Source organism: Solanum verrucosum, unplaced genomic scaffold (genome assembly GCF_900185275.1).
Source record: "Solanum verrucosum unplaced genomic scaffold, falcon-dt-bn FXZP01000143.1, whole genome shotgun sequence".
Taxonomy (NCBI): domain Eukaryota; kingdom Viridiplantae; phylum Streptophyta; class Magnoliopsida; order Solanales; family Solanaceae; genus Solanum; species Solanum verrucosum.
In genome coordinates this window covers 184,591-194,714 of record NW_026020238.1, presented here as the reverse complement: position 1 = coordinate 194,714, position 10,124 = coordinate 184,591, and the positions used below count along the sequence as shown (strand labels likewise).

Below are 10,124 nucleotides of genomic sequence, written 5' to 3'. Positions count from 1 at the left end.
TGTGGCTGTGTTGTTGAAGTTTCTTGTTGGTTTGGTGCATGTTTCCGGTAGTGATTTCGAGTTGAATCTATTGTATATTTAGGGGTTTTATGATTCTAAATGTTTGGGGATGGAACCTTTGAAATTTAAAAGGTTTAGAGTTGGAAAAAAAAGGAGAAAAATCGGATTTTCGGGGGAAATGGCCGGGGCGTCGCGCCAGCCAGTGCTCCCCAACAGAGGTTCTGAAGTTTCCCCCTTGGGGTGGCACGCCTTGCAGAGCACCCAGAAAGCCCCTCTGAAGTCTGAAGGCTGGCGCCCTGCGCCTCTCATAGCGCCAAGGACGCCAATCTTTCCCATTCATTCCCCAATTTTTCATACAAGTTCCTTGGTAATGTACCTATGTTTTATAGTTGTTTTCAACATTCTAAGGTACATCTAGACATCCCGAACTCATCAATAAGAATATGATCATACACCTTGAATCCATAATCCAATTCGAGGGAAGATAGGATCCAAGTCAAGTGAAGTTATAGTCAAGCTTAGAATTTAAAAAGTAAGTCAAAGCAAGTTTTTAAAGTTTTTCAAGAATCTTTATTGAACGTTTTATCTTCATTTTAAGACTCAAGTTTCAAGTTAAGTTAAGAGTATAGAGTTTCATGTTAAGACAAGAGTAAGGAGTCAAGTTCATTTCTCAAAAGTTATTAGGGAACTAAGTATTCCCAAAGAAGTTTATAAATGTTTTCACATTTAAGATGAGAGTAAACTGAGGTTTCCAAAAGTGTTTTGAGCAGTTTGAGTACTATCTCTTTTAAGAAAAAATGAGTTTTGCGAAAGAGTTTCTAAAACATGATTAGTATGACAATCGAGTATGTCATCAATGTTTAAAAAGTATAGTCTCTAGATATACTATCAATGTTTATGCAGTATGCCTTTCCCAATCATCAATGATTATATTAAAATATGGTTTTGATATGTTCTTTTTAGAAAGAGTTTTCAAGAGAAATTACCTGTTTTAAGAGGGTAGTTTGAGAAATTATTTCAAACCAAAGAAAGATGTGTTTAAAAAACTTATCAGCTAAAGTATTTTTGGGAATAGTCTTGAGCATCGAATTGGGGACACGAGTTCATATTAACTTAACTCTCCATAAGAACCATGTAGCCAAACATGGGATTTGATGGGTCATACTTTTTAGATGATCACGTAAAGTTAAGCTAGTCGATCTACTAAGTTAAAGCGTTCTATATGACGACAAAGTATAGGATAGTTCTGGCAACGTGGGCAAGACGCTGTATCACCACTTAGGCATGTAGTGGTGGCTGTCGGTTAGAGAAACTGCCACAGTAGAAATTGCATGGTTCCTCGAGGGGTTCTGCTTTGTATGGATGGGGGTATGGGACTTCATTCATACATTGCACAGGTAGACTTTGAGAGGGAGCATGGTATTTTTATGATATTATAAATATGATTTTGACATCATGTTTTAAATTGTTTTACAAGATTTATATATATTGCATGTGTCTTATTGCTTTATATTGAGTTCAATTATTCATGAGTTGAACGGAGCCAAGGTAACTTCTCTTTTGTATCCCTATCAAGTTTAAGTTGTTGGTTAGCTTTGCAGCTCGCATACTCGTATATTCAATGTACTGATGCCAGTTGGCCTGCATCTTATAATGATGCAGACGCAAGTACCCATGATCATCATTCAGTATTCCGTTGATCCAGTTGAGCACTCCAGAGTCAGTGGTGAGACTCCTTACATTTCGGAGGACTCTGTTATTTCGTTTTTCCTAGTTTTGTTTTATTAGGATTTTGCACGGTCTGTCCCAACATCCATCTCAGTATTATAGAGGCTTCATAGACAGTAATACAGTCAGTCAGTCAGTTAGTACTGATTGTCTCATATGTGTATATATATAAATATTCTATTTTGAGACTCGAATTGCCTTTTTGGCCAGATTTTTATCAGTTAGGTTATTTTAAGGCCTTTCGCTGCATTAAGTTATTCTTTTGATTTAGGTTGCCGCTGAGTTAAGAAAGCCAGGTCAAGGGTTCGCTTGGGTCCAGCAATAGTCTCCGAGTGCCGGTCCCACCCAGGGTGTAGGCTCAGGGCATGACAAACTTGGTATCAGAGCACAGAGTTCAAGACTCCTAAGAAGTCTATGAAACCGTGTCTGTAGCGTCCTAGTTATCATTGTAAAGCATGCCACATCTATAATTAGGACGCTGCAACTTTTAGGAAGATTTCTCACTTTTTTCACACTTATCTCGTGCATTAGAGTTTATCTCTAAAACGTTTCCTTCTAATTCGTGCTTGCGCGTATTTTCAGAGGATTTTTCCTCCACGAAGAGCAGTCAGAGTTCATCCAGCTATGAAGAGTGTTGAGGAACAAGAGTTACCAAATACCCTGGAAGTGCCAACCCAAGAAGAGATCAAATATGCTCATTTTCGTGAAGCTATCCCGATGTTAAGTCAAGTTGTGACCCATTATGTTGGGCAGAGAGATAATCAACACAAAGTGGTTGATACTTCAAAGATCCGTGAACTCTTAAGGATGAACCCACCAAGCTTCACATGTTCAAGTATTAGTGAGACTTCGGAGAACTTCATTGAGAAGCTTAAAAGGATATTTGATGTGATGGATGTTGCTGAGTCGGAGAGGGTGGAACTAGTTGTATACCAATTGAAGGGTGTTTCTAGAATCTGGTTGGACCAATGGAATAAAAATAGGGTTGAGGATGCGCAGTAGTGAGTTAGGTTTTGTTTGAGAGTGCCCTCATGGGGCGTTTCTTTTCTCGTGAGTTTCGAGAGGCAAAGATAAAAGAGTTTCTCACCCTTAATCTGGGGTCTATGAGTGTTCATGAGTACAGTTAGAAGTTCACGCAACTTTCCCGCTATGCTCCAAAGATGGTTGCGGACATGAGGAATAGAACAAGTTTATATGTTGCTGGGTTATCTCGTCCGTCAAGCAAGGAAGGCAAGACAGCTATGCTGATAAGGGATATTGACCTAGCAAGATTTATGATCCATTTACAACAGGTTGATGAGGATAAGATGAAGGATAGAGAACAGTTTAAGGATAAGAGGTGCTAAGATAATAGGGGACGAGTTCATGCATCAAAAGAATGATGACAATCAGTCATCCATCCCACAGAAACAGAAGGGACCTGCTCTACCATCTGGTAGTGCACTTACACCTGAGAACAAAGATGGGTAAAATAGAAATTCCTATAGTTTCAGGGCTAGACTTGCATATTCTCAAGGCAGTATGGTGCCAAGGGATAGTAAGCCTCCTGCATGCGCCAAGTGTTGTAGGAACCACTCAGGTATTTGTCATGAGGGCTCCATTGGTTGTTTCAAGTGTGGTCAGAGTGGACATTTCAGGCGAGAGTATCCAAAGAACAGGCAAGGTAGTGGAAATCTGAGCAATAGGGCCCAAGCTTCAACAGTTGCTCCCCCAAATAGGATGGTACCTACAGGAGCAACTTCTAGTACTGGCGGAGGAGCAAACCGCCTCTACACAATCAACAGTCTCCAAGAGCAATAAGATTAACCCAATGTTGTCATTGGTATGATTCGAGTCTTTGACTTTGCTGTTTATGCTTTGCTAGAGCCTATAGCGAGGTTATCTTTGGTAATTCCTTATGTTGCTATGAACTTTGATGTTGTACCATAGCAACCTAGTGAGCCAGTCATAGAGTGGAGTTGTAGTTCAGCAGTGCCTAAGGGTTGTTTCATTTCGTACCTCAAGGCGAGAAAGTTAGTTTCGAAGGGTTGTATTTATCACTTAGTCTGAGTTAATGACTCTAGTGTTGAGATACCTCCTTTTCAGTCAGTTCCTATAGTAAGAGAATTTCTAGAAGTTTTTCCTGATGATCTACCCAGAATTCCTCCTAAGAGAGAAATAGATTTCGGCATACACCTCATTCCAGATACTCGTCCTATCTCTTTTCCACTATATAGAATGGCACCAGCAGAGTTGAAAGAGCAGTTAAAGGGATCTGATAGAAAAGGGCTTTATTTGACCAAGTTGACTCGGAAAAATAGTGAAGTTTCAACGGTCTGAATCTTGTGAGGAAAACTTTTAGGAATGGAAAGAGAAGTTGACTACCGCCCAGTTATGATATTTGGTTCTTGAGTACATACTGAGTATGTGAACCTAAAATGGATTTGAGAATAATAGTCGAGTTTAGGCGAATCGGGGTGTAATGGAAAGAGCTAGAGTTGGCTGTTGTAGTTTACACTTTTAAAATATGGCGTCACTGTTGAATGATGTTCATGTGGGTTTGTTCACTTAGAATGAGCTGAATCTTAGACAGAGAGAGAGTGGTTAAAGTTACTCAATGGTTATGACATGGGTTTTCTTTATCATCTTGGTAAGACAAATATTGTTGCTGATTCTTTATGAAGGTTGTCTATGGGTAGCACCGCTCATGTTGAGGAAGAACAGAGACAATTTGCAAGGGATGTGCACCGACTTGCACGTCTGGGAGTTAGTCTTATGGATTCCACAAGGAGGAATAGTGATGATGAATAGGCCTGACCCATCACTAGTGCCAGAAGTAAAAGGTGAGAAAGACCCATACCCTATCTTGCTGGAAATACAGGTAAAATGTTCATAAGCAGTGATGGCTTTTGAACAGGGGGGAGATGGTGTTTTGAGGTATCAAGGTGGATTGTGGGATTGGTTTCAATGATAATTGTGATGATTACCTATCTTACATGGAGTCGCTTACAACTATAGTTATCATTGTAGCATCCAAATGGCTCCTTGTGAAGCTCTTTGTTGGTGGAGATGTAGATCTCTTTTTGAATGGTTTGAAGTTTGTGAAGTAGGGTTAATAGGTCCAGAGTTAGTTCATCAAGTTATGGAGAAGATGAAAGTGATTCAAAAAAGGTTGAAAACGGCACAGAGTCGTAAAAAAAAATCCTACACTGATGTTAGGAGATGGGCGTTAGAGTTCGAAGAAGATAATTGGGTATATTTGAAAGTTTCACCCGTGAAGGGAGTTATGAGGATTGGTAAGAAGGGGAAACATAGTCCCCAATATATGGGACCCTATCGCATAGTAAAGAGGATTGGCAATATAACTTAGTAAGAGTAATCTCATTCGAGTACGAATGTTCCCAAGTGGGAGATGTTGTAACATCCGGCAACTTGAAATAGCTATTAACAAGTTTAGAATTGGAAATAGTTATTTTTGGGAAAGAATTAAAAATCTGGAAATTTAGCCAGGTATGGAAAAAAATCAGTGTTTAGTCAATTTCAGAGTGTCATAACTCCTAGATCCGGATCATTTAGGTGTATTTCCAGTTGTGCTTGGAAAGCTCTTGGAGTGATATTTCCAACGCCGCCGAGTTTTCTCGATTCCATGTTCGTATGAGTTAGTTATGCCCTTTGGAAGTTGGGTTGTTGGCACAGGGCATTTTATTCCGAATTTGTAAGGGTATTTTGGTCTTTTCCCTAACCATATCTTTTGGTTATATTAAGGGTCTAGACTGGTTTTAAATCAGTTTTCCTTTTTAAAAGTGAGAGTTAGGGTTCTTGAGAGAAGAGTGAGAAGAGGAGAAAAGAGAAGAATAAGCAAGGATTCGTCAAGATCGTCGTGGTTTTCATCGGGGGTAATCCCTATTAAGGTATGTGAGATTGTAGTGTTGGATCGATTCATTTCCCCACACGCCAAGCTCGTTTTAATTACAAGACAAAAGATTGGTTGTGTCTGTTGAAGTTTGTGGTTGTGTTTGTTGAAGTTGTGGTTGTGTGTTGAAGTTTCTTGTTGGATTGGTGCATATTTCCGGTTGTGATTTTGAGTTGAATCTATCGTATATTTAGGGGTTTTATGATTCTAATTGTTTTGGAATGGAACCTTTGAAGTTAAGAAGGTTTAGAGTTGGAAAAACATAGGAGAAAAGTCAGATTTTCGGGGGAAAATATCGGGGCGTCGCTCCAGCCAGCGCGCCTCAACATGGATTTAGAAGTTACCCCTTGGGGTGGCACGCCTTGCAGAGCGCTCAGTAGGCCCCTCTAAAGTCTGAAGGCTGGCGCCCCGCCCCTGTCAGAGCTCCAAGGACACCAATCCTTCCCATTCATTCCCCACTTTTTCATACAAGTTCCTTGGTAATGTACCTATGTTTTATAGTTGTTTTCAACACTCTAAGGTACTTCTAGACATCTCGAACTCATCCATAAACATGTGATCATACACCTTGAATCCATAATCCACTTCGAGGGAAGATAGGATCCAAGTCAAGTGAAGTTAGAGTCAAGCTTAGAAGTTAAGAAGTAAGTCAAAGCAAGTCTTTAAAGTTTTCGAGAGTCTTTATTGAACGTTTTAACTTTCTTTTAAGGCTCAAGTTTCAAGTTAAGTTAAGAGTATAAAGTTTCAAGTTAAGTAAAGAGTATAGAGTTTCATGTTAAGCCAAGAGTAAAGAGTCAAGTTCACTTCTCAAAAGTTATTATGGAGCTAAGTATTCCTAAAAAAGTTTATAGATGTTTTCACATTTAAGATGAGAGGAAACCAAGATTTCCAAATGAGTTTTGAGCAGTTTGAGTACAATCTATTTTAAGAAAAAAAGAATTTTGCGAAAGAGTTTCTAAAACATGATTAGTATGACAATCGAGTATGTCATCAATGTTTAAACAGTATGGTCTCTAGATGTAGTATCAATGTTTATTCAGTATGCCTTCCCGAATCATCAATGATCAAATTAAAATATGGTTTTGATATGTTCTTTTTAGAAAGAGTTTTCAAGAGAAATTACCTCTTTTAAGATGGTAGTTTGAGCAATTATTTCAAACCAAATAAATATGTGTTTAAAACACTTATGAGCTATTTTGGGAGTAGTCTTGAGCACCGAATTGAGGACACGAGTTCATATTAACTCAACTCTCCATAAGAACCATGTAGCCAAACATGGGATTTGATGGGTCATACTTTTTAGATGATCACGTAAAGTTAAGCTAGTGGATCCACTAAGTTAAAGCGTTCTATATGACAGCAAAGTATAGGACAGTTCTGGCAGCGTGGACAAGACGCTGCATCACTACTTAGGCATGTAGTGGTGGCTGTCGGTTAGAGAAACTCCCACAGAAGAAATTGCATGGTTCCTTGAGGGGTTCTGCTTTGTATGGATGGGGGTATGGGACTTCATTCATGTATCGCACAAGTAGACTTTGAGAGGGAGCCTGGTATTTTTATGATATTATATATATGATTTTGACGTCATGTTTTAAATTGTTTTACAAGCTATATATATATTGCATGTGTCTTATTGTTTTATATTGAGTTCAGTTGTTCATGAGTTGAACAGAGCCAAGGTAAGTTCTCTTTTGTATCCCTTTCATGTTTATGTTGTTGCTTAGCTTTCCAGCTCGCATACTCGTACATTCAATAAACTGATGTCAGTTGGCCTGCATCTTATGATTATGCAAACGCAGGTACCCAGGATCATCATTCAGCACACCGTTGATCCAGCTGAACACTCCAGAGTCAGTGGTGAGCCTCCTTACATTTCGGAGGATTCTTTTATTTCATTTTTCCTAGTTTTGTTTTATTACGATGTTGCGGGGTCTGTCCCAACATCCATCTCAGTATTATAGAGGCTTCATAGACAGTTAGTCAGTTAGTTAGTATTGATTCTCTCATATGTGCATATATATATAAATATTCTATTTTGACACTAGAATTGCCTTTTTGGCCAGGTTTTTATCACTTAGGCTGTTTTATGATCTTTCACTGCATTGAGTTATTCTGTTGAGTTAGGTTTTCGCTGAGTTAAGAAAGCCAGGCCAAGTGTTCGCTTGGGGCCAACAATGGTCTCCGAGTGTCGGTATCGCCCAGGGTGTAGGCTCAGGGCGTGACAAACTTGGAATCAAAGCACAGAGTTCAAGAGTCCTGGGAATTCTATGATGTTGTGTCTGTAGGGTCCTAGTTATCTTTGTGAAGCGTGCCACATCTATAATTAGGAGGCTGCAACATTTAGAAAGATTTGTCACTTCTTTCACACTCATCTCGTGCGTTAGAGTTTATCTCTATAAAGTTTCTTTCTAATTCGTGCTTGCGCGTGTTTTCAGAGGATTTTTCCTCCACGAAGAGCAGTCAAAGTTCATCCAGCTATGAAAAGTGTAGAGGAACAAGAGTTACCAAATGCCCTGGAAGTGCAAACCCAAGAAGAGATCAAATATGCTGATTTTCGTGAAGCTATCCGGATGTTAAGTGATGTTCCGACCTATTATGTTGGGCAGAGATATAATCGACACGAAGTGGTTGATACTTCAAGGATCCGTGAACTCTTAAGGATGAACCCACCAAGCTTCACAGGTTCAAATATTAGTGAGACTCCGGAGAACTTCATTGAGAAGCTTAAAAGGGTATTTGATGTGATGGATGTTGCTGAGTCGGAGAGGGTGGAACTAGTTGTATACCAATTGAAGGGTGTTGCTAGAATTTTGTTCGACCAATGGAAAAAGAATAAGGCTGAAGATCCGCCAGTAGTGAGTTGGGTTGTGTTTGAGATTGCCCTCATGGGGCGTTTCTTTACTCGTGAGTTTCGAGAGGCAAAGATAAAAAAGTTTCTCACCCTTAATCCGGGGTATATGAGTGTTCATGAGTACAGTCTAAAGTTCACGCAACTTTCCCGCTATGCTCCAAAGATGGTTGCGGACATAAAGAGTAGAATGAGTTTATATGTTAATGGGTTATCTCGTCAGTCAAGCAAGGAAGGCAAGGCAGCTATGTTGATAGGGGATATTGACCTAGCAAGATTTATGATCCATTTACAACAGGTTGAGGAGGATAAGTTGAAGGATAGAGAAGAGTTTAAAAATAAGAGGGATAAGATAGTAGGGGACGAGTTCAGGCATCAAAAGAATGATGACAATCAGTCATCCCTCCCACAGAAACAGAAGGGACCTGCTCCACCATCTGCTAGTGCACTTGCACCTGAGAAAAAATATGGGTACAATAGAAATTCCTATAGTTTCAGGGCTAGACTTGCATATCTTCAAGGCAGTATGGTGCCAAGGGGTGGTAATCCTCCTGCATGCGCCAAGTGTGGTAGGAACCACTCAGGTATTTGTCATGAGGGCTCCATTGGTTGTTTCAAGTGTGGTCAGAGTGGACATTTCAGGCGATAGTGTCCAAAGAACAGGCAAGGTAGTGGAAATCTGAGCAATAGGGCCCAAACTTCAATAGTTGCTCCCCCAAACAGGATGGTACCTACAGGAGCTACTTCTATTACTGGCGGAGGAGCAAACTGCCTCTACGCAATCAACAGTCTCCAAGAGCAATAAGATTCACCCAATGTTGTCACTGATATGATTCGAGTCTTTGACTTTGCTGCTTATGCTTTGCTAGAGCCTATAGCGAGGTTATCTTTGATAATTCCTTATGTTGCTATGAAATTTGATGTTATACCATAGCAACCTAGTGAGCCAGTCATAGAGTGGAGTAGTAGTTTAGAAGTGCCTAAGGGTCATTTCATTTCATACCTCTAGGCGAGAAATTAGTTTCGATGGGTTGTATCTATCACTTAGTCCGAGTTAATGACTCTAGTGTTGAGATACCTCCTTTTCAGTTAGTTCCCATAGTAAGAGAATTTCCAGAAGTTTTTCTTGATGATCTACCCGGAATTCCTCCTGAGAGAGAAATAGATTTCGGCATAGACCGCATTCCAGATGCTCGTCCTATCTATTCTTTACCATATAGAATGGAACCAGTAGAGTTTAAAGAGTTGAAAGAGCAGTTAAAGGGATCTATTAGAAAAGGGCTTTATTTGACCAAGTTGACTCGGAAAAATAGCAAAGTTTCAACGGTCTGAATCTTGTGAGGAAAACTTACAGGAATGGAAAGAGAAGTTGACTATCACCCAGTTATGATATTTGGTTCTTGAGTACATACTGAGTATCTGAACATAAAAATGGATTTGAGAATAATAATCAAGTTTAGGCGAATCGAGGTGTAATGTGATGAGCTAGAGTTGGCTGCTGTAGTTTTCGCTTTGAAAATATGGCGTCACTGTTGTATGATGTTCATCTGGGTGTGTACACTTAGAATGAGCTTAATCTTAGACAGAGAGAGTGGTTAAAGTTACTCAAGGTTTATGACATGAGTTTTCTTTATCACCCTGGTAAGGCAAATGTTG

The 10,124-nt window shown here is 39.7% G+C and overlaps 1 pseudogene; it reads left to right on the top strand.

Moving 5' to 3' along the window:
- Positions 1 to 178: 178 nt before the first annotated feature.
- LOC125832789 (uncharacterized) lies at positions 179 to 9,301 on the top strand (annotated as a pseudogene).
- Positions 9,302 to 10,124: the final 823 nt, after the last annotated feature.